We start from the raw sequence: 23,409 nt of genomic DNA on the forward strand, positions 1-23,409 counted from the left end.
AGGCAGCAGTGGAGACACAAACAAACCAGCAAATACTGTACTGTGCCTGTATTGCATCCTAAAGTTGGCACATGAGTTGCCTGTCCCCACCCCTTGCCTCTACTTGCCACTGCGCGGGGCAGTCATTTACAGTAGGAGGTGGTGAATGCTGTTCCCCTCTCCCTCCCTGCTGGCTGGGAGGGGAACAAGCTTGCAAGTTCAGAGCCTGGGAAAGAAACTTCCCAAGCTGCTACTGAAACCTGGCCTGGAGTGTAATCTGCTGGAGTCAGACCCCGAGCATCTGCCTGCATGCTGCGCTCTGGAGCAGCAGCTCAGTTTCCTGATTCCTGAAGGTGTAACAGATACTCTAAGGTGTCCTGGATGGAAGCCTCTGCTGAATGGGTCCCAAGGGCCAAGGACTATATGGAAAACCTTTTCCACTTAGCCAAGTAGACTGTTCTAGTGGAAGGCTTCCTACTGTTAAGTATAATCTGTTAGACAGCCTTGAATAGTCCTTTCCTGTTGCCACACCCAAAGTTTGTACCCAAGGTGGTCTCTGTTTCATTTGAACCGGGCAGTATATTTCCTTTTATTTTTCTCCAAGCTGCATTCCTACCTGGAGGAGCAATGCCTCCATATGCTAAACATTAGATGCTGTCTAGCCTTCTATCTGAACAGGACTGAATAATTTTTTCTCACCTCTCCTGTTCATATCTCATACAGATGGCATGAAGGGTCAAGCAGTCTTTGCTTAGACCATCTCTAGATGGATAATGTCTTGTATCAAGGCTGCATATGAGATAGGGTTGGCTAACGCTCCTCCACAGAGACAGCCACATTTGACAACACCACAGGCTATGCTGGTGGAATTCCTCACTGATATTTCAATATTGGACATTTGTAGGGTAGCCACATGGTCATTCATACATGCATTTACGGACCATTACGCAATCACTGCTTCTTCCAGAGCAGACGCTAACATTGGAAGAACAGTCTGTGATCCTTACTCAGATAGTCTCTGAGCTCTGCCTCGAGATAGGTTACTAGTGAGCAGTACCCCTATTTGGAATACACATCTATATGTCCTAGAAGAAGAAATGGTTCCTTACTGTAACTTATTCTTTGAAAGGTGATGCAGATATGTAGTCTGACTCACCCTCCATCCTGTGTGTCAGAGCCTTCCTTTGGACGTTTGATGTGAAGGAACTGAGGGGGATCAGGGTGGCCCTGCCTTATCTAGCCAGGGAGTGGCTATGGGCACTGCTAGGTAAAAAATTTCTGGTGCATGCACATGCCTACTTGGAATACATATCTGCATCACATCTTGAAGGACCACCATTTCTTTGCTGTTAAGCCTTCTAAGTTTATCTAAGGGGTCCCGCAAGAGTCAGTCTTGGGTCTGGTACTAGTCAATATTTTCACAATGACTTGAAGTGGAGAGGATGTTTATAAAATTTCCAGTTGACACCAAGCTTGGCTGGGTTGCAAGCACTGTGGAGGACAAGATTAGAATTCAAAAGAACATTGACAAATGGGAGAATTGGCCAGAAATCAACAGGATGAAATTCCGTAAAGACAAGAGTGAAGTATTTTACTTAGGAAGGAAAAATCAAATGTACAACTACACAATGGGAATAACTGGGTAGGAGGTAATACTACTGAAAAAGATCCAGGGGTGATATTGAACCACAAATTAAATGAGTCAACAATGTGATGCAGTTGCAAAAAGGCTAATATCATTCTGGGGTGTTTTACTGGGGAGGTAATTGGTACTGCTGTACTTGGTACTGGTGGGGCCTCAGCTGGAGTACTGTGTCCATTTCTAGGTGCCATACTTTAGAAAAGATGGGGACAAACTGGAGAGAGGAGAGCAACAAAAATTATGAAAACTTGATTTATGAGGAAAGGTTAAAAAAATGGGCATGTTTAATCATGAGAAAAGAATATAACAGGAAAGGATTATTAAAACACTGCAGAAGAAGGTTAATAATCTTGAGGAAAGATCAAGGAGAAACAATTGGAGAATTGTGGGCCTCCCAGACAGGTTGGAAATGGAGTCTCCCAAACACTTCAATCCAAACATGTTGGTTTAGATAAAACAAATCTATTAACTATAGAAAGATAAATTTTAATTAATTACAAGTAATGATGCATAAAAGTCACAATTGGTTACAAAGAAATAAAAAATAAAACACAACTCGTACTTAAGTGAATTCAAAGCAAAAGTCTGTCTCATCACACTTTCCAACAATTTTACTGGCTGACTCTTTCAGTCAGGATCTTCCTCCAGTCTAATACCACTTCCTTTCTTCTTCAGGTGTAGATGCCATAGGTAGAGAGAAAGGGAGAGAGGTTTTGGGGCATCTGCTATGTCCCCTTAGTCATTTCTCTTGCACAAGACTAATTTCCATTTGAGGTTCAGGAAACAAAGTCTGGGTGGACAGGAATCTCAAGTTACTTTCTGTCAAAATGTAGATTTTTGTTTTTTGCCTACACCTTCTCTCCTGTTGGAAAGTGCCACTTAATCAGGTGATGATCCATTTGATCTTATCGATACCTGGATGAGGAGTTTGCTAGCTTTTTGGCTCCGGGGAACTGGTTTGTGACTGCCCCCCAGAACACTTTGGAACATGTCTCAGTAATATCACACAGTGGAATTTTATAACTTTACATACAATGTTGTCCCACATATTTTACTAAGACAATAATGATCAGCAAATCATGAGTTTTCACATGATACTTCACAAGGCATATTTTGTACAAGTTTCATCATAATCTTCTAAAAGGTACAAATTGTCACATGCTCCTACTTCTTGAAATAATAGGGTCTCATGAGAGGGGTCCCTGAAGAAGGATGGGGAAAGTAAGGGGAAGAGGGAAGAAAGTGATTTGGATAACATCTCTCCATTATGCACCCACTTATCTGACATGATGCTTTTTGTACACTGTTTCCCACAATTCTTGATGTCTGGCTGCTCTCCTCTTGCTGCAGCTCATGGAGGTGGATTTGAATTTTGGAACTGCAGGGTCTGGCCACACCATCTTAGCTCCTGCTTGCTTCTAGTTTCTCTGTCTCTGTGGCAGTGTGGGGTCAGCAAGTTTTACAGCTCCTGCCTTCGCATCTGCCTGAGGGGATTTTTTCTGGTCAAAATTTAAGGAGGCATAAGCAGTGATCTCCCTCCAAGCTCCATCCTCTCAGGGCCAGTTTTTTAGAAGGGTGTTAGAACTTCCTGGAGCCTAGCAGCAATGTCTCCCTGCTGGCTCCTCTGCATCTTCCAGGTATGGCAGAGCAGCCTAAAAAGCACTGAATGAAATCTAAACGGTGCTCTAGCTATGTGACAGTCGTCCTAGGCTTGACAGATGGTTAGCTGTACCCAGCTGGCACACAGCCTTCTATCCCGAACTCTGTTAGATCCTGGGGCTATAATTCAGATAAGTATCACGGGAGCAGCTGCAAGTCTGACATGCGGAAAATGGAGTCTATGGGTGGAACAGTGAGAGGTTCCAATGACATTTACATCCATGATTTAGAACAGCAGTTCTCAAACTTTAGCAAGCCAAAGACCCCCATTTGGGGAGAGGGATAGCTCAGTGGTTTGAGCATTGGTCTGCTAAACCCAAGGTTGTGAGTTCAATCCTTGAGGTGGCCATTTAGAGATCTGGGGCAAAAATTGGGGATTGGCCCTGCTTTGAGGGGGTTGGACTAGATGATCTTCTGAGGTCCCTTCCAACCCTGATATTCTATTCTATTTTGATTTAAAATTTTTCAAGTTCCCTGCTCAGCCCCAAGCCCTACCCCCACTTCCCCAAGGCCCCACCTCAGTGGCATAGCCAGCATGGGCTATTTGGGTGGGCCCTGACTTCAGGTGGGCAGGTAATTATGGGGGGGCTGGGAGGGCAGGAGGGATGGACTATCTAGAGGGGACCATCCCCTCTAACCAGTCTTGGGGGGGGCAATCGATGGACCCTCTGGCCAGAGGCTCCCTAGGACCCTGGGCATGCACCTGGCTCTGGAAGGAGATGCTGCTCTCCAACACGCATGGCTCCTAGCTTCCTTCCAGGTCCCACAGCCCCACGCCGAGCCCAGGTCCCCCAGGGGCCGGGCCTACTTTTTTTTTTAAGATCTCCTCTACTACTACTAACTACCCGTCTCCCAGTGATGGATTAGCCACTGGAGCAACCTGGGGCCCAGGAAAAATGGGTGCACCCACGCCCCCACCCTCTCTGCCCAGCGCTCCTGCTGGGGTGTGGAGTAGAAGTGCAGGGGCTTGCTCCACTGCACCCACCCCACCAGCGCTCCAGCCTGGGAGTGGGGTCAGGACACGGGGGCTTGTCCCACTCTGCCTGCCTGCCACTCCAGCTGGAGTGCGGGGGTTTGCCCTGCTCCTCTCACCTGGCCCCAGAAGTGCCAGGTGGGTGGAGCAAGCTCCCTCGCCCCAACCCCACTCTCTGGCAGGAGTGCCAGATAGATGGGAGGAGCGGAGCAAGCGCTGGGGCCAGAGCAGAGCCAGGGCTGGGCCTGGATGCTAAGTGAGTTGACCACAGGCTCTGTCCCTGAACCACCTGCATCCCCACCACTTTCTGCCCCTGTCCCGCTTCTTCCCTGCCTCTTTCCACTCCTCCCCTAAGCATGCTCCATTCCCGCTCCTCCTCCTTCCTCCAAGCGCCTCCTGCATGCCACTGAACAGCTGTTCTACGGCATGCAGGAGGCACTGGGAGGAAGGAGGAGTTGATCAGTGGGGCCGGCGGGCTCAGACATGACTTGTGGACCCTCTGGAGTACCCTCATGAAACCCAGTTTGAGAAACACTGATTTAGAAGAAAATATAAAATGATCCCTGATAAAAGTTTGCACACAAACTGAGGGAGTGGTAAATAATGAAGAGGACAGGTCAGTGATAAGAACAATCTAAAGGTGAGATTAATTAACCATTGAAACAATTTACCATAGATCATGATGGATTCTCCATCATTGACAATTTTTAAATCAAGGTTGGATTTTTCTCTAAAATACATAGTCGAGGAATTATTTAGGGAAAGTACATGGCCTGTGGTAGACAAGAGGTCAGACTTCTGGCCTTGGAATCTGTGAAATCCACCTCAGGCCAGAGGCCATTTAAATGGATTGTGTTCTCTATATTAAGAACTACTATTTGCAGGCAGGTAGCATGTAGCCTTAACAGCCCTTTCAGCCAGGGATAGGGATCTTTTGTATATTTACTCCCTTTCTAAAACATGTATAATAGTCACACATACTCGTACTAACATTCCCCTCATAAGTCAGTAGCTAGATTGGAGGCCTCTTTGGGAGAGCTCTCAGAGTCCCAATTTAAGTGGCGATTGTTACTACTTGTTAGGTCTATAAAATTAGTGATCTGTTTAAGTTATTTAATGAGGGAGAAAAAGTAGGTTACTTACCAGCCAATGGAAAATGTGAGTATATTACCCCTACATCTATTCTCTTCTGTTTCTTTGAAGCCTCTGACTAATCTGGACAGGCATTTAGGGAATGATAGAGTGGGGCCATGCTGCTTGATAAATTTGGCATTTATCTGTTCATGCATTGCAGTGTGTGGCCTTCTTTCAGTGTTAAAAGCTAGTGCTTTTAATGGGTTCCTAGATTTGCATGGATCTATTGAAACAATATATTAAGGGAGTCACCAGGAACTGGAGTATCTATTTTTAACAGGCTGTAGGGTTTGCTCTGGAGGATGGTTCCTGGGCCCCACTCCAGGCAATAGGCAACTGTTCTGCCTTATTTCAGAGTAGCAGCTGGGTTAGTCTGTATCCGCAAAAAGAAAAGGAGGACTTGTGGCACCTTGGAGACTAACATTTATTTGAGCATAAGCTTTCATGAGCTACAGCTCACTTCATCTGATGCATACAGTAGATAATACAGTGGGAAGATTTATATACACAGAGAACATGAAATAATGGGTTTTACCATACACACTAACAAGAAAAGAAAAGGAGTACTTGTTGCACCTTAGAGACTAACAACTTTATTTGAGCATAAGCTTTCGTGAGCTACACTGATGAAGTGAGCTGTAGCTCATGAAAGCTTATGCTCAAATAAATGTTAGTCTCCAAGGTGCCACAAGTACTCCTTTTCTTTTTGCGAATACAGACTAACACGGCTGCTACTCTGAAACTGTAACGAGAGTGATCAGGTAAGGTGAGCTATTATTCCCCCCCCCTCCTGCTGGTAATAGCTCACCTTATCTGATCACTTTTGTTACAGGTTTCAGAGTAGCAGCCGTGTTAGTCTGTATTCGCAAAAAGAAAAGGAGGACTTGTGGCACCTTAGAGACTAACAAATTTATTAGAGCATAAGCTTTCGTGAGCTACAGCTCACTTCATCGGATGCATTTCGGCTCACGAAAGCTTATGCTCAAATAAACTTGTTAGTCTCTAAGGTGCCACACGTCCTCCTTTTCTGTTCTGCCTTAGCAAACTCAGCCCCTCTTCAGAGCAGATGCGCCTGGCGTGTAAACTCTGGATCTCCTACCTAGCGCACTAGCCCTTACGTATTGGGGCCCCGACTTTTGTAGCTATTCCAGGTCAACAATCTGAAAAGGCTGGCAAACGCTCCAACCCGCAGGTGCCTAAATCGATATTCTTCTAAAGGAGCTAAATGTTTTCAGAGATGGCTCCTTGACAATCATCCCCCAGAGCCCTCACTCGCGGACCAATCCCTGCCTCCCGTAAAAAGTGCTTTCCTGGCAGGCCGGGGATGGCTTGGAAACCTGCTTTGTTACCCGCCCCAGCCCCCCCATTCACACCGCCTCTCTGGTGTTGCCGGCTCTTTGTTACGGCAGCCCCGGAGTTAATCCCCATTTAACTCCTTCTCCAGGGCGGGGGCCACAGAGCCGGGAGCCTTCCCCACCCCCTTGGATGCCCGGGGAGGGCTGAGGGGAGACGGACCCTAGAGCGCCCAACTGCTCAGGAACCAGCCCGCCAACAGCGGGCCGGCGCCGCCGCCCCCTGGGGCGGCAAGAGGCAACTGGCCTCTCCCTGCCGCCGGGCGCTGAGGGCTCCGGGCTGCCGCGCCAGGGGCGGCCGTGGCAGGCAGGGCGCGCTGCTGAACGCTGGGGGGGGCTCTCGGCCGCCGCCGCCGCCTCTTCCCTCTCTGCACTTCCCCCTCGGGGGGGGGGGGCAGGTGTAGGGGAGGGGGAGGGGCAGCGGCAGCGTCCAGTTCCCGCTCCCCCGGTCTGCAGGAGGCAGCGGGGCTCCGGTCCCTCCCTCTCTCTCTCTCTCTCTCTCCCGCGCCCAGCCGCCGCCCTCCTCTCAGCGCCGAGCCAGCCAGGCGGACATGGCGCCCCTGCTCCAGCTGCCCCACTGCTGCCCTGCCCCCGCCGCCGCCTCCCCCCCGCAGAGCCTTTAATGGCTCGGACCTCCGGCGGCCGAGCCCGACTCCTCCTGCGCCAGCCAGAGGGAGCCTAGCGAGCGGGAGCCGAGCAGCCCCAGCGCCGCGCACGGTGAGAGCCGCCCGGGGAACAATGGGCGGCTGGCGGGCGGGGGGGAAGCGACTGCTCCGAGCGGCCCCGGCGGCGGGCTGCGCCCCTGCGGGCGTGAGGACCGACCGTAGCCGGGTGGGTGGAAAGAGTCTCCTCGCCCCAGCCGGTGCCTGCAGCGGGGGCGCTGGCCGTGGGGGAGAGACGCAGCCCCTGCGATCCGCCGGCGCACAGTTGCTCAGCGCAGGGCTGCGGCCGGAGCAGAAGTTGGTGCGTTTGGGTTGCTCCCCGCTGCGCGGGAAGTTGCTCGTGGGAGGAGGGGGCGGCCGCCCCCCCCCCCCGTGGCTGCAGACTCCCCCCCGTGGCTGCAGCCCCGGGATGCGGGGGCCCTTTGGAGATCCCGCCCCCCTTGCCCCGGAGCGGGTGCAGAGCCGCTGCTAGCCTGGCGGGATGTGCTGAGGGGTCGGGCTGAGCCGGGGGCGCTCCCCGGTAGCTGGGGGTGGGACCGAGGGGGGCAGAGCCGCGCTCCCGTAGACAATTGACCGCGAGACGGGCGCGTGCAGAGCCCCGCTCCGGGAGCAGCGCCGCCCGGGTAGGGAGGCTCCCTTGGGGAGCCAGGCGCTTTGGTGTCTTTATTTGGTGTCTCCCCCCGCCCCCTTCCCAAATCGTCGGTGTGATAGGCGTCACCGCCTGTCATGCATCTGTACGTCCAGCCTGAGTGGCACCATTGATGGCCATGCCTGGGACTGGGGGGGGGGGGGTGTGTGTGTGTGAGAAAGCAGGCTTGACGTTCACCCAGTATCTAGTGTAGTGTTTTCACCCTCCGGTTCCCCGCTCCCATATGTCGTCTTGAGCAAACACATAACAGAAGTGCGGGTAATCTCATGTACGGCAAAAGGCAAAATGGTCACCTGCAGATAGCACTAAAATATGTGACAGGTTTCAGAGTCGCAGCCGTGTTAGTCTGTATTCGCAAAAAGAAAAGGAGGACTTGTGGCACCTTAGAGACTAACAAATTTATTATTATTATTCATCGGATCCGATGAAGTGAGCTGTAGCTCACGAAAGCTTATGCTCAAATAAATTTGTTAGTCTCCAAGGTGCCACAAGTCCTCCTTTTTCTTTTTGTAAAATATGTGGTGACTTTAGCGGCCTCCTCTCCCACTAGCTCTGGGGAATATATATATATATTGATAGAAGTTCTGCCAGTTTCAAAATTAGAGATGAAGTTTATTGTTCTGCACTGTTTCTGAACAATGTTAATAGTGCGTTAACTGTACAAGGAAGGCTTAAGTAAAAGGAGCTCATTTCCATATGAGCAGCGTTTAGTTTCTTATGTTAATACAAAATTTAGGTTCTTCAAACTGTAGTTTGTGGGCAGTAGGATTTAATCTTTATGATTGTTGTTTTAAAAACAACAAAACAAACTCTTAGGAGCTGTGTAGTACTTGGCTGTTTTATTGCTGAAATAAAATAAATGGAATGTTTAGTGTTTTTCAGTTATGGTCTCTTTACAGACTTGCCTTCAAGTAGATTAGTCCCTAGGGGATGAAAAGATAACTGTTTAGGGAACAGTATCATTCAGCTGTTATATTATTATTTTTATCTCCTAGGTATGCAGAGTTTTTCTCCTTGTATTGCTTCCAATTTATTTTTACAGGAAGCAGTTGATATTGGAGATAATCCAACCAAAATACAATTCTTAGACTACATCTTTCGGGGAAAAAAAAAACCCTCAAAAATACGTTTTAGTAAATCTGTTGTCTGGTCTAATGAAACTTTCTTCAATATTTCAGTATCCAGATGAGGTGTGGAGAATACTTTGTTTTATAATTGGTCAGATTATACAAAATATGCTCAGCTGTGGGCTACATTGGCCATATGCCAGAATCTTGAAGTCCTCACCCAAATTGAACTAAGGTGAAGCAGGTTAGTTGTTTGCGCAGACCAAGATAGAGCATTGCATGCTGGGGTTTGTGGTTTCTGTGGACTGAACCTCATTTCAGGATGTGGGTATCTGGGGACCAGGCAATTAGATAACCTCACTTTATTCTGTTCCCTTATCAGATAGCAATCTCTTCTCTTGTTCTGAATGAGACCTACATTACCTGTACTCTGTTGTTATCTTGTTTAATATTTTTGCCTTGTGTTTATGAATTAAATTCTCAATTATACCTTTACTGCAGGATCAGATAGGACAATTGCATGATGAGATGTGGAAAATAGCTTTTTTTTTTTAAAAAAAGGTTCTTTTGATAAGTAGCAAAAGGTTCAGTGGAAGTTATTAAAAAACATGTTAAAAGTACATGATTAATGTCCTAGGAGAGAGAGACTGTAACTGAAAGTTTCGGCACTCTGTCCAAATATCTTTTTAGCTCCTGTCTTTCACACTTAAGTTTAGTTCTTTTGACAGAAATAAGAGATTTTTATTATCTAGTATTGTTACAAGTAACACCGAGTATTATTATAATGGAAAGATAGTGATCCACATAAACAACAGGAGTATGTGACTTTAAAACCACAAAAATTGGTAGGGGAATGAGGGATAGTACTAGAAACTATTTTTAAATGACTTCATTTCAAGTTTAAAATGTCCCTTTTGAAGCTGACATAACGGTTACACAATAACAGGTAATACTGTACCTTTTTAAAACCAGCTACTAGTAACCAAACTCTTTTGACAGTTTGTAATTGATAAATGTCCAAATAGCATATCAATTACAGATGACAGTGAACAAGATTTTTTCCTTAATGCAATAAGTAGGTTTACAAAGATATTAATAAGACAGTTTAGTGTACAAAGTAAAATTTCCTCCCAACCCTGATGTTAGGTCAGATTCATTTTACTTTACAAATAAAATCATGCTTTCATTTTGGAAATCGAGACAGTTAGCAATTCTATATTATCTTGGGCCTGGCATTACCCAAACACAAATATTAAGGTCAGAAATAAGTTTTGGTAATATGGTAGATTTAGTTCACTGAAAGGTCAAGGTTTATAGTTTTAAGGGTTGGTGGGTGTTTACTAGATTCTGACATTTAAAGTTTGACTATTGAATTAAGGTTGGGCTGAAGGAGAAGTTTACTTTGCTGGTAGTGATTAAGCCATTGAGGGACTAATTACTGTTGCTTATAAAGGTCATCAGGTTCAGTGAGCTTTAAATTTGTGCAAAATGTCATTAAGTTTGGCCCATGGAAATGCAGACGAATTAGTCAGTTAGGTCAGTCCCTTCATTTAATGTGTATGGGGGCAGAGGTCCACTGCATATGGGAATTTTGACCTTGGCTATAATAAAGTCAAGCTGGTTAAAAGCATAGGTGCAGGAACAAATTTTATACTGGGGGGTGCTGAAAGCAACTGAACAAAACTGTAAACCCTGTATATAGTGGAAACCACTTCAAAACATGGGGTTTTGCCGCACCCCCAGCATCACTAGTTCCAGCATCTATGATTAAAGGTTATGAAAGTGAAAACATGATATGTTGTTTAGGGAATTTAGGAAGTAAAGTTTAAAACTAAGCATTGTCTGAAACCAGAAATGAAAAGTTGTTTTAGTCTTTTAGCCTGAAAAAAGGGCTTTGGGAAGAGAAAAACATCTGTCTTGTGTGATAGCTAACTAAATAAAGTTAAAGGGCTTGATTTTTCAGAGGTTTTGCCTCTGCTTTTATTGCCTTCATTTGGAGTTGTAGTTGCTCAAACTTTTGAAAATGAGTGTCAGTGAGTTCTATAAAATAAAATCAGTGTTGTCTATAGATAACTATGATGTATAGAATGGAATGAACCAAACGAAAATCCTTGAGTTTTGAAATCTAAAACAAATCTATATTTTGGATAGATTTTTGCAGGGTTTGTATTTTCTGATTTATTATATCACTGGTCTTGAAGAATAATTGCAAGTGAAATGGTGATTATTTCGTATAACTATACAAAAATGGGCAGAAACTTTAATGATGACTTCGTTCTCATTTTTCCTCTGCATATTGTGTTGACTTTACTTTGAGGCCAAAATAAATGTGTGGAGATTATGGGGCACGCTAAAATTACCGTAATGAAAGAGCACTAAGAGCAACAAAGCCCGCTGCCAACTCTGTCCACATATCTGTTCAGGGTACACCATCATAGGGCCTAATCACATCAGCCACGCTATCAGAGGCTCATTCACCTGTGCATCTACCAATGTGATATATGCCATCATGTGCCAGCAATGCCCCTCTGCCATGTACATTGGTCAAACTGGACAGTCTCTACATAAAAGAATGAATGGACACAAATCAGACGTCAAGAATTGTAACATTCAAAAACCAGTTGGAGAACACTTCAGTCTCTCCGGTCACACGATTACAGACCTGAGAGTGGCTATCCTTCAACAAAAAAAACTTCAAAAACAGACTCCAAGGAGAGACTGCTGAATTGGAATTAATTTGCAAACTGGATACAATTAACTTAGGCTTGAATAGAGACTGGGAGTGGATAGGTCATTACACAAAGTAAAACTATTTCCCCATGTTATTTCTTCCCCCCCACCACCACCCCCACTGTTCCTCAGACATTCTTGTTGACTGCTGGAAATGGCCCACCTTGATTATCACTAAAAAAAATTTTCCTCCTCCCCTCAACCCCCGCTGGTAATAGCTCATCTTAAGTGATCACTCTCCTTAAAATGTGTATGATAAAACCCATTGTTTCATGTTCTCTGTGTGTGTATATAAATCTCCCACTGTATCTTCCACTGAATGCATCCGATGAAGTGAGCTGTAGCTCACGAAAGCTTAAGCTCAAATAAATTTGTTAGTCTCTAAGGTGCCACAAGTACTCCTTTTTTTTTTTAAGAGCAAAGACTATGCCCATAATGTCTTGTTTTACTTTTTAAATTGCCCTTTCAGGCTTATGCTTTCACTGGCTGAAAACATAGAAGTAGAAAGGAAATGTTGCACAATCCATGTTGAGCTTTTTCAGAATGAACAGATAGCTTGTGATAGACTCCCAGTAACAATTCTTCAGTCACAAGTTTTTACTATAAAAATCTTGCAGCAGATTTCTCATATGAGCATTGTCATTAACAAATAAGCCTTGTTGGCATTCAGACTGTTTTAATTTGAGATATTCTTCACAATCTAACAGTGGTAGAAATACCATGATTTACAAAACCCGGTCTGTGTACTCTGTGATGTATGAACAGGGGAAGTCATGACCTTTAGTCAAGGAGTATACATCCTAAATTATGTAGGTGTACCCTGTTCATTTTGCACAAAGTATAAGTGGAAAAAATATTGTTTAACAGCATTTTAAAACAGAAAATCAAAAAGATAATTAACTTAATTCATCCCAAAACATTATATGGAAAACAAACAAATAATAGCATGAGTTGGTATGTCATGGTTTCAATGTAAAATTAAATTAATGGAAAATGCCATCTGCTAATGATTTACCTTATTCCATTCTGCAGAGAGTTTAGATCGCAAACAATGTAAGAAAGAAGAGTGATAAGAATATTGAACATAATTTTCCATAATGCCCTGGTCTCCTTTACACTTTGCTTTTAAACAAAAGGAAGATGTGAAGTCTAGGCTCCAATTTGTGCCTCCCCCCCCCCCCAAAAAAAAACAAAAGTTTATGTGGATGTTGTCAAGAAAGAGGAAAAAACTGAAAAGCTCTGGTTTTAGATGGTTCTTCAGTTTTCTATCCCCTCTCTCTCCTATAGTTGCCTTATTTTAGTTTGTGCACTGACTTCTTAACTAATTATTGGGTAGTGGGGTTTGGAAATTGCAAGCATAGATCCCAAACTTGCAAAGTGTAGCATTTTGGTGTACAGATAGTTGTTTGGAGCTCCAGTGAAACCAGCAGGCTCTGTTCAGGCACAGCAGATTGTCCTCACGTTCCATGATGCAGGGCCTTAGTCGTAGTTCTTTGGTCTTAGTTTGAAGCTTGAAAATAGGATATGTAACTTTGTAATTTTTTGGCCTGAAAATTAATCTTGTGATGTCTACAATAAATGAATCAGTAATATTTATAGTAAATATTTTTAATATATAAATAATACATATTAACATAACCACTGGAATGTATAGATGTGTTGCTATAACTTTAATCTTCCTGCATTTCTGCAACTCTGCAGTTTAATGGCATTCACTTGTGTGTTGTATAAAATTTTCGTTGTAAATGTTTTAGTGCTGGGGACATCTTCATGTTGTTTGTGAAATGTCTAGTATAATTTTGAATGCTATGAAAAATAAGTAATACTAGAAAACTGAAAAGAACTAGAAAACGAACATAAAAGGGAGGATCTGAAAAATGTTTATCTGCTAAATAATGGAAGGGGAGCATTAAATATCTGATATCTTGAACCAAGCAGAGAATATCCTGAAAATGCCTCAACATCAGCTTTAAGAACAAAGGGACAAAGCAGGTGGGCTGCTAGCCTAATGAAAGAGAATAGTCAAGTGATTCTGCTATTTAAAAAAAAAAAAAAGGGCATTGCAAGAGAGCACTACTCGCTGTTCTGCGTTTATTAATGCATTTGAATTGAGAAATAAATCACAAGCTGAACAATACCTAAAAGTTTCAGAGTAGCAGCCGTGTTAGTCTGTATTCGCAAAAAGAAAAGGAGTACTTGTGGCACCTTAGAGACTAACAAATTTATTAGAGCATAAGCTTTCGTGAGCTACAGCTCAATGCATCCGATGAAGTGAGCTGTAGCTCACGAAAGCTTATGCTCTAATAAATTTGTTAGTCTCTAAGGTGCCACAAGTACTCCTTTTCTTTTTGCGAATACCTAAAAGGAATCCATTTGATCAAAATTTGAGAGGTGGTAATATGGTTATTCAGGAAAGGCTTAAGGCCTGTGAGATTTCATTTCTAAATGATTTAATTTTTCTTTCTAAGAAGAAACTGAACCCAGTACTAACAAAGGCTTGCCAGAAGAGGAAGCCCTACCAAAGGCCTTGTTGACATTAAGGAATTTTGCACCCAATGCCATTACAGGGGGGCAAACTCCTAACCTAGACCTTCAGCACTGGTACAGCTTAATCTGGTAGTGTACCAAAGTAAGCTGCACAAGACCACTGTGTCCACATTTAGGGTTTGTTCTAGTTAAATACAGTTATGTAACTACACCTGTACTAATTTCCTTACTGGAGACAAGGCCAGTGACAAAAGCCAAACTAAGAAAAGACAATGCATTGTATCGGGTTTCAGAGTGATAGCCGTGTTAGTCTACATCTTTTACGTAGAGATTGTCCAGTTTGGCCAGTGCACATGGCAGAAGGTATTGCTGGCACATATCACATTGATAGATGTGCAGGTGAACGAACCTCTTATGATGTGGCTGATGTGATTAGGTCCTATGATGGTGTGCCTTGAATAGATATGTGGACAGAGTTGGCAATGGGCTTTGTTGCAAGGATAGGTTCCTGGGTTAGTGTTTTCGTTGTGTGGTATGTGGTTGCTGGTGAGTATTTGCTTCAGATTGGGGGGCTGTCTGTTAGCGAGGACTGGGCTGTCTTCCAAGATCTGTGAGAGTGAGGGAACGTCCCTCAGGATAGGTTGTATATCCTTGACGATGCGCTGGAGAGGTTTTAGTTGGGGGCTGAAGGTGACGGCTAGTGGTATTTTGTTACTTTCTTCGTTGGGCCAGTCCTGGAGCAGGTGACTTCTGGGTATTCTTCTGGCTCTATCAATCTGTTTCTTCACTTCAGCAGGTAGGTATTTTAGTTTTAAGAACACTTGATAGAGATCTTGTAGGTGTTTGTCGCCGTCCGAGGGATTGACCTAATCACATCAGGCACACCATAAGAGGCTTGTTCACCTGCACATCTACCAATGTGATATATGCCATCATGTGCCAGCAATGCCCCTCTGCCATGTACATTGGCCAAACCAAACAATCTCTATGCAAAAGAATAAATGGACACAAATCAGATGTCAAGAATTATGACATTCAAAAACCAGTCGGAGAACACTTCAAACTCCCTGGTCATTCAATTTCAGACCTAAAAGTCGCAATTCTCCAACAAAAAAGTTTCAAAACCAGACTCCAACGAGAAACTGCAGAATTGGAACTAATTTGGAAACTGGACACCATTAAATTAGGCTTGAATAAAGACTGGGAGTGGATGGGTCATTACACAAAGTAAAAACTATTTCCCCACGCTAATTTTTTCCCCTGCTGTTACTCACACCTTCTTGTCAACTGTTTGAAATGGGCCATCCTGATTATCACTACAAAAGTTTTTTTTCTCTTGCTGATAATAGTCCACCTTAATTGATTAGTCTTGTTACCGTTAGTATGGCAACACCCATTTTTTCATGTTTTCTGTGTGTATATATATCTATCTACCTGTTGTATTTTCCACTGCATGCATCCGATGAAGTTGGTTTCAGCCCACGAAAGCTTATGCCCAAATAAATTTGTTGGTACTTCTCGTTTTTTAATGCATTGTATGTAATTCCTGCTTTAATTTGGAGAGCATGAATATATGCTAAGGCAGTAGACAAAATACCCAGGAATGCTTCTGCCTGCAATGAGGCTCCAGGGGTCAAATGAGTTTGAGGAACAACTAGCAGTTGATACTTGATGGTGGTTTTCCGCTTGGAAAAACAAATAAAATAAAGCTATTCCAATCTCTATGAATGCAGAGAAAATATTTGATGGAGCAGAGTGAGGTTACACCTTACTTAATTGTTTACTAAGGTATGGACTAGCTGTGCATTTCAAACAGTGGATACAAATAGTTTACCAGAATCATATGGGAGGGGGGTGGGTATGAAAAAGAGGTCAGAATCATTTCTCCCTATTCTGCAAGTGAGGCAAAGATACTTTGTTTTGTTCCTTCAGTTTAGAGCAACAATGGAGAATTTGGACATGTAACCCCCAGTAAGTGCATGTTACAAGTGTCCTTCTGTGCTGATTCAGTGGGAATATAATATAGTTCATGCTTTTACCCCTGGAGGACCTGATTCAAACCCCAGTGTGTTAGCCAAGAGAGCAACCGTCACCCGTTCATGCAAAACACTTGAAACCAAACACACAGGGCTCTTAAACACACAGGGCTTGATTCAGCTCCCTTTTGCTGTCAGGGGAAAGTCTCCTGTTGCCTGCAGTGGGAGCTGGATCAGTCCCTAAATTCTAGAATTGCCCTTTCTTCTGCTATAAAGAGTGAGCTATTTGGGATGACACCTCTTTTTAAAGTAATCCCTAGAAAATTTAATGTCAGGAGACTAGAATAGTGACCAAATGGGAAAAAATAAAACGAGTAATTCAAGTGAGCAAAGAAATGGGAGAGATGATTGAACAAACTATTAATGGAAGAAAATATTAGGACTACATGTTCATTCCAGTGTCATGTAAAACAAATAGGTGGGAGAGCTGCACACCTCTTGATCTCTAAGCTAGGGACTTTATCTGCAAAAATTTGTCTTGTCTGCTAGGATGTTTTTAGTCTTAGTGTATGACAATTTCTGTCTTTCAAGTGAACTTGAAGGATATTCAGAGCTATTACAAGAAATTTATGTAGCCGAGGAAACAACACACATTATATTTCTCTACAGCACACTCGCACTCTCTCTGAAAAAAGTTTCATACGCTTAAATACTGTTGACTCTCAGAAATCAGAATTACAGCTTTAGAAAAGCTTTAGCTTTTTAAAAGAAAATTCTGGGTAGAAAAAAATCTTTTAGAGAAACTAGTGTGATTTAAAATAAATAAATAAATAGATTCATCCCCGAAAAACTATGTGCCAGGCTCACAATACAAGTGAAGGAGACAATAAATTTTAAAATACGTGATCTGAATACAATTCTTGTTTATTGAGGGAAGTGTGATTTGCCACTGCTAATGCTGGTGAATTGGAGAAGTTGGAGGAAAAAATAGTCAAAAGAATAGTTCTGTCCATTAAAGGTAAAATTAAATTTAGCTTAATGAAATTAATACCTGAAGAATTAATTAGAGTTAGTATAATAAAGAGACACTCAGAGGATACTTGAAAGTCTATGAGGACTCCCTGTATTTTCCTACAGGAAAATTCCAGGAGGGAATTAAGAGTTTCTACTTTGTGTTTTCCCTTAGTAGAATATAGAATCATAGAAATGTAGGACTGGAAGAGACTTTGGTAGGTCATCTAATCCAGCCCCCAGCAGTGAGGCAGGGCCAAGTATAGCTGAATTAAAGTAAATGTTGTGACAGGTATGGCAACTTTCCTGCAATATCCTGGACAAACCTTAGTGAATTAAGTTTAAGTATTTTAGGAGCTTATTGTATTCAAATGCAAATGTTTATGGGTTATTGTGGGATTGTGTGTAACTTGTCTAGGAGACATGACTAATGTAAACCTTGGGAAGTGTTATGAATTTCAAAGGGCTATTTGAAACAGTGGGCTGAGATGAGAATGAACTTTTAAAGTTAAGTTGATTTCCCCGGAGATCTCTAGGAACAGGGGTATGCAAATGTGTATACTCCGGTTATGCAAGAATTCAGCCTTTTGAAGCTTTGCCCTGACAGAGGCACCTTTTTTCTGCTGAGGACAGGTTTTTAATATAAAAACATGCTGTATAAAGAAGGGACTCTCAGATTTATGAGTGCTCTTGTCCTGAGCCTAAGGAGTGATGAACTGGTAATCAAAGGAAAATCCCCGGGGTAGGGTTTGAAGGACTGTTTGCTGGTCAGTCCTTGTTGGGGTTGACTTCTGGTAAGCTTATTAACACATGTGTAGCTTCATTAATTGTTCTTAATATATTTGCTCTGTAATGCTTTTACCTTAAGATTCAATGTGCTTTCTGAGAAAGAGCTGGCTGGTAACTTACATGTGGCAATTTAATTGTTTACTGTCTCAAAGGGGAAAAGTAAAGCGCTTAGGCGCTAGGACTTTGCTGGGGAATTCACAATATAGGCAGCCAGCTATGCACCCTGGAAATATGCTAGTAAGGAGGAAGACACACATCTCTGCCCAAGAGAGGTGACGGCTGAGGAGTTGGGAGCCTAAAGCGGGTGCCCTTGATAGGGTGGGGGGACTATAGAAGGGAAATACAGGTGCAGTTGCCTTGAACTGTGATGTGTATCCTATTTTATTTTTTAATACTTGCTTTCTTGTGCTGTCCCATGCAATGAAATGATTATCTGGCTCTACTTGGAAATTGTTACAGGTAGGGCTGTCAAGCAATTAAAAAATTAATGGCGATTAATTGTGATGTTGAACAATAATAGAATACCATTTATTTAAATATTTTTGGATGTTTTCTACATTTTCAAATATATTGATTTTAATTATAATACTGAATACAAAGTGGTACAGTGCTCTGTTAATATTTATTTTTGATGATAAATATTTGCACTGTAAAAAACCAAAAGAAATAGTATTTTTCGATTTCCCCATTACAAGTACTGTAGTGCAATCTTTTTATCATGTTTTTGAGTGCAGTTATGTAACAACAAAAATCTACATTTGTAAGTTGCACTTTCGCAATGAAGAGATTGCACTACAGTACTTGTATGAGGTGAAGTGAAAAATACTGTTTTGTTCATTTTTACAGTGCAAATATTTGTAATAAATATAAAGTGAACACTGTATACTTCGTTTTCTGTGTTGTAATTGAAATCAATATATTTGAAAATGTAGAAAAACATCCAAAAATATTTAATAAATTTCAATTGGGATTCTATTGTTTGACAGTGTGATTAAAACTGCGATGAATCGCGATTAATATTTTTAATTGTGATTAATTTTTGAGTTAATTGCGTGAGTTACAGGACACGAAATGCATGAGAGTTTGGTTATATGATACTAACTAGAAAAAAAAAAAACCCCTCAAGTTCTTCCACCCCACCCCAACCCCCATGTCTTTGGTTTGTGCATGAGAGAAAACATGATGTAGTTATTTATAATTAGTGTGTTTTAACTAATGATCAGATTACATCCAAGTGCAAACACATTTGTTGCTGACAAATCCTAGAGTAGCTGTGTTTCTGTAGTAGACTTCAGAGCTAAACTTAATAAGAACCTGTCAGAAAGAAAAGCTAGTTTGGTCACTTTTGAATGAGTTTAAGACAAGTTTCACAACTCTTTCTTTGGTTTTCCTCCAGTAAAGCATGACCCTTTTTCTGTGAGGTTTAAAGCTTTGAGGGCACAATAATAACTCAGATCAGTTGGAAATAACTGCAACTAGATCATCAGCATAGTTTTTTGTTTAATTTACAGTGTTTATTTAGTCTTTTCATGTTGGGGAAGTTTAATCAAATTCTTCATGCTCTTGAAGACTTGAGAGAGGAATAGCAATAGTTTGGGTTTATTGTTTTGAAGATTATACTTTATTGAATATGTAGTTTTTGGATTCATGATGGAAACATCTTAGTACTCTGTGGGTCATTCAGAATATTTCCTCTTTAAAAACAGGTCGTGTGCACAAGGGTTCACTTTTCAGCCTGTTACTTTCAGTACTGCTAAACTGTGTTCTGCATCAGTGTACTAATGCATTAGAAGAAAGGAGTTCTATTTTTAAATTAGACGCATAATGAAAGGGATTTGAAATGAATCCTTTGGTGAATGTTAATTCAGTGGTGCTATTTTGTTGGTGACATGTCTGTGGAGTTTTAAAATGTGCAAAATAAACTATGAAGGTGGCTGCTTAATTTTTTTTTCATCTGGATTTCTTTAAGCTGTTTTTCTGTTTTAGGTGTACTGAGGACATAACACAGCTCATCCTTGTGGGCTGGATTAATAGTACCCGATGGCTGTATGTGCCCGAATGGCTGTAATCCTTAACATAAAAACCATGTGTGCTGTGGGGAGCTTCATGCAGCTTTTCCTAGGGAATAAGAATTGACAGTTGCAAATGAAAAACAAAAATGAAATCTTGACCTTTTGAATATATTGAAACTGTGTGGGGATTACCCAGTATATAATTAGCTTGCAACTAAGGTAACCGGAATCCTTTTGTGTGTTTCTTCACCTTTTCTCCCTCTCCCTACAATTTTGCAGAAGTTTATGTTTTGACTGACTCCCCCACAGCTGACAGTTTTTTGTTTTTTTTTTGTTTTTTTTTGTTTTTTTAGGGGGTGGGAAGGGTATGAGATAAGCTAAGGTTCTACTTACAATAAAAATCAAAATTTACCTGCACATGGTGAGTGCTTTTGTTTATAGTTCTGGGAGGCAGCCATTATACATTCTTAATTTTATGATGCTTGATAAGCAAAGGGAAATCTAACAGTGCAGTTCTTATTAAGAGATCTAAACTTCAGAAAATATAATTAATCACCATATCTACATGAGTAAAAGGATTTTTAATTTTTTCTTACTAGTGTGTGAGCCAAGAATGATAAAGAACATGAAATGGTTCATTTTATTGAGAGTCATTAACAGAGATCAGGAGTTCTGTTGATACATGTTCTGCCCTCATGAGTTTTCATGTCATTAGAATTATTTGATGTTACCTAACTTGGTTAGTCATGTCATATGTTTTTCTTTCTTGAAGTCCAGTAGAACCTCAGAGTTACAAACACCAGCATTATGAACTGACCAGTCAACTACACACTTCGTTTGGAACTGGAAGTATGCAGGCAGCAGCAAAGACCAAAAACAGAAAAACCCTGGAGAAACCAGCACTTTTCATCCGCATAGTAAAGTTTCAAAGGATAATATTTTAAATATTAATGAGAGTAGCTGGAAGTGTGGAAACTGACAGTTATTTAGGGGATTGCCCTCACAAGCATATGAAGACTGTTCTGATAGCCAAGGTGAAAGAGACCATATATTGGTCCAACGGCTTGAAAAGCAGTGCAGCAACATATTGTGGAAGGCAAAAGGCATGATGGGGCACTACAGAAGTCATGGCTATACACTGCAGCTAAAGAAGCCTCCAGTTTTAACAGCCTTTGTGCCGCTGGGCCAAGCTTCAGCAGCCGAGAGAATGGGATTGTCCCAGTGCAACAACTCTCCCATTTTAATCAACCTCACGCACATGTCATTCATGCACATCTCTCTTCAAAAGTCCTGTGGCGATGGGGGAATGGCAAAGCAGATGAAGATGATTACTGGCAGTCATAGCCACAAGCTTGCACGCAGGTGTCCTGGGACATTGGTTGTGCACCCCAGACCCAAGGGCAGCAGGGAAGCTTGGCAACACCCCAGGTGATACAGAAGCCCTTTTTAGGATTGCACTGCTCTCCCTTTGTAAAAGAAGGGGATAGAAAAGGTGCCTCAAATGTTGCTTTCCCAAATTAAATCCTGCCAGTTTACCGTGGCTGGCAGATCATCCTCAATGCGGTCATAAACCAAAGATAACTAAAAAAGCACTAAAGATTGCTGCTTGGAACATCAGGACTATGATGGACAAAAATGATACCTCTCGATTTGAAAGAACAGCTTTCCTTTCAAAAGAGCTAGCTCTTACATTGACATTGCAGCACTCAGTGAAACTAGACTGCAGACGAGGGCTTTATTACAGACCTGGCTGGGGGGTTGCACCTTCTTTTGGAAGGGAAAAGAACCAAATGAAGATAGAATCCATGGAGTGGGAAATGCCATCAAGACCAAACTCTTGCAATGTCCTGAAGACTTTCCAGTAGGCATTAATGAAAGACTCATGAAACTCTGGTTACCAATAAATAATTCTCCATTTGCTACCATCATCAATGCATATGTGCCCACCTTAACAAGCCCTGACAAAGCTAAGGGATGGTTCTACTCTGATCTTGACCCTCTCATCAAGTCAGCACCACAAAGTGACAAACTAATCATCCTACGAGATTTCAGTGCAAGAATAGGTAGATAATAATTGGCAAGGTGTCATTGGAAAAAATGGGGAAAAATGAATGAAAATGGTCTCCTACTCCCAAGCAAGTGTGCATGACATAGCCTGCAATTACAAGTATCCTCTTCAGACAGACAGGCAGACAAATATAAAACTACATGGATGCACTCCAGATCCAAACAATGGCATCTAATAGATTAAATTATTGTCTGACAATGTGACATAAGGAATGTCAGGTTCACTAGAGCCATGAGCAGAATGTTGGACGGATCATGGAATGATTAGGTCAATATTAAATCTATACATTGTACCCACACCACTGAAACACCCCAAAACAATCAATGTCCACTGATATTGCTAACCTAAACAGTGCATCCTATTGAGACAAGCTACTAAAAACCAACCTTGGTGATAAACCTGTCTCATGGGAGGAATTCAGAGACTCAGTACAAAAAAAACTGCAACTGATGTCCTCGGATGGAAGAAAAGTGCTCACTGTGACTGGTTTGATGAAAATGATGAAGAAATCACAGTACCCTTGAAAGAAAAAAGGAGACTTGCCAAATCTGGCAAGATGATACTCACTCCATCTCAAAGAGAGACCGAGTCAAACATCAACAAAGCAAAGCACAAAGACAACTATGCTTAATACAAGATAAATGGTGGGAGAAGGTAGCAGAAGACTCTCAAATGTATGCAGAAACAAATGAAACAGAGAAGTTCTTTGATTTCTTGACGCTAGTCTATGGACCTTAAAGGTGGGCACAGGTTCGCTCATGACGGCTGATGGCAGGACAGTCATCAAAGGCAAACAGAGCATGGAACAGAGATGGGCTGACAAGTTCAGCCAGCTACAGAACAGGCCATCCTCAGCTGAAACAAGTGCTATTAATCAGGTGCCTCAAAAGCTTATTCAGCACCACATGTACTCACCACTCTCACTTGAAGAAATAGAAAAGGCAATCAGTATGATGAGCTCAGAAAGTCCTCGGGCATAGATGGGATGCTGGTAGAAATTATATAAATCTACAGGTCCAAAGGTGGTAACAATACTCCAGAAGATCCTTACTGACATCTGGGACAACAAAGAAATGCCACAGGACTTCAAAGATGCCATAATTATTCCTTTATTTAAAAATAGGGGCAGTAAAATGGTCTGAGATATTCCACAGTAGTTCTCTCCTATCTGTCACTGGAAAAATCTTTGCTCATGTCCTCCTGAACTGACTGATTTAAT

General features: G+C 42.3%; 1 protein-coding gene across 7 annotated transcripts in view; it reads left to right on the forward strand.

Moving 5' to 3' along the window:
* Positions 1 to 7,016: 7,016 nt before the first annotated feature.
* FARP1 (FERM, ARH/RhoGEF and pleckstrin domain protein 1) overlaps positions 7,017 to 23,409 on the forward strand; it is a 360,795-nt gene continuing 344,402 nt past the window's right edge. For 2 of the 7 annotated variants that reach the window (XM_043504705.1, XM_043504706.1), the window contains exon 1: positions 7,131 to 7,456. The gene's annotated coding sequence lies outside the window, so the exon portion shown is untranslated. Of the gene's footprint in view, positions 7,457 to 9,227; positions 9,362 to 23,409 lie in introns of those variants that run through there. The other 5 variants (XM_038415957.2, XM_038415977.2, XM_043504702.1 and 2 more) reach the window with 5 other exon arrangements.

The sequence above is a fragment of the Dermochelys coriacea genome, chromosome 1 (assembly GCF_009764565.3).
Source record: "Dermochelys coriacea isolate rDerCor1 chromosome 1, rDerCor1.pri.v4, whole genome shotgun sequence".
Lineage (NCBI taxonomy): Eukaryota > Metazoa > Chordata > Testudines > Dermochelyidae > Dermochelys > Dermochelys coriacea.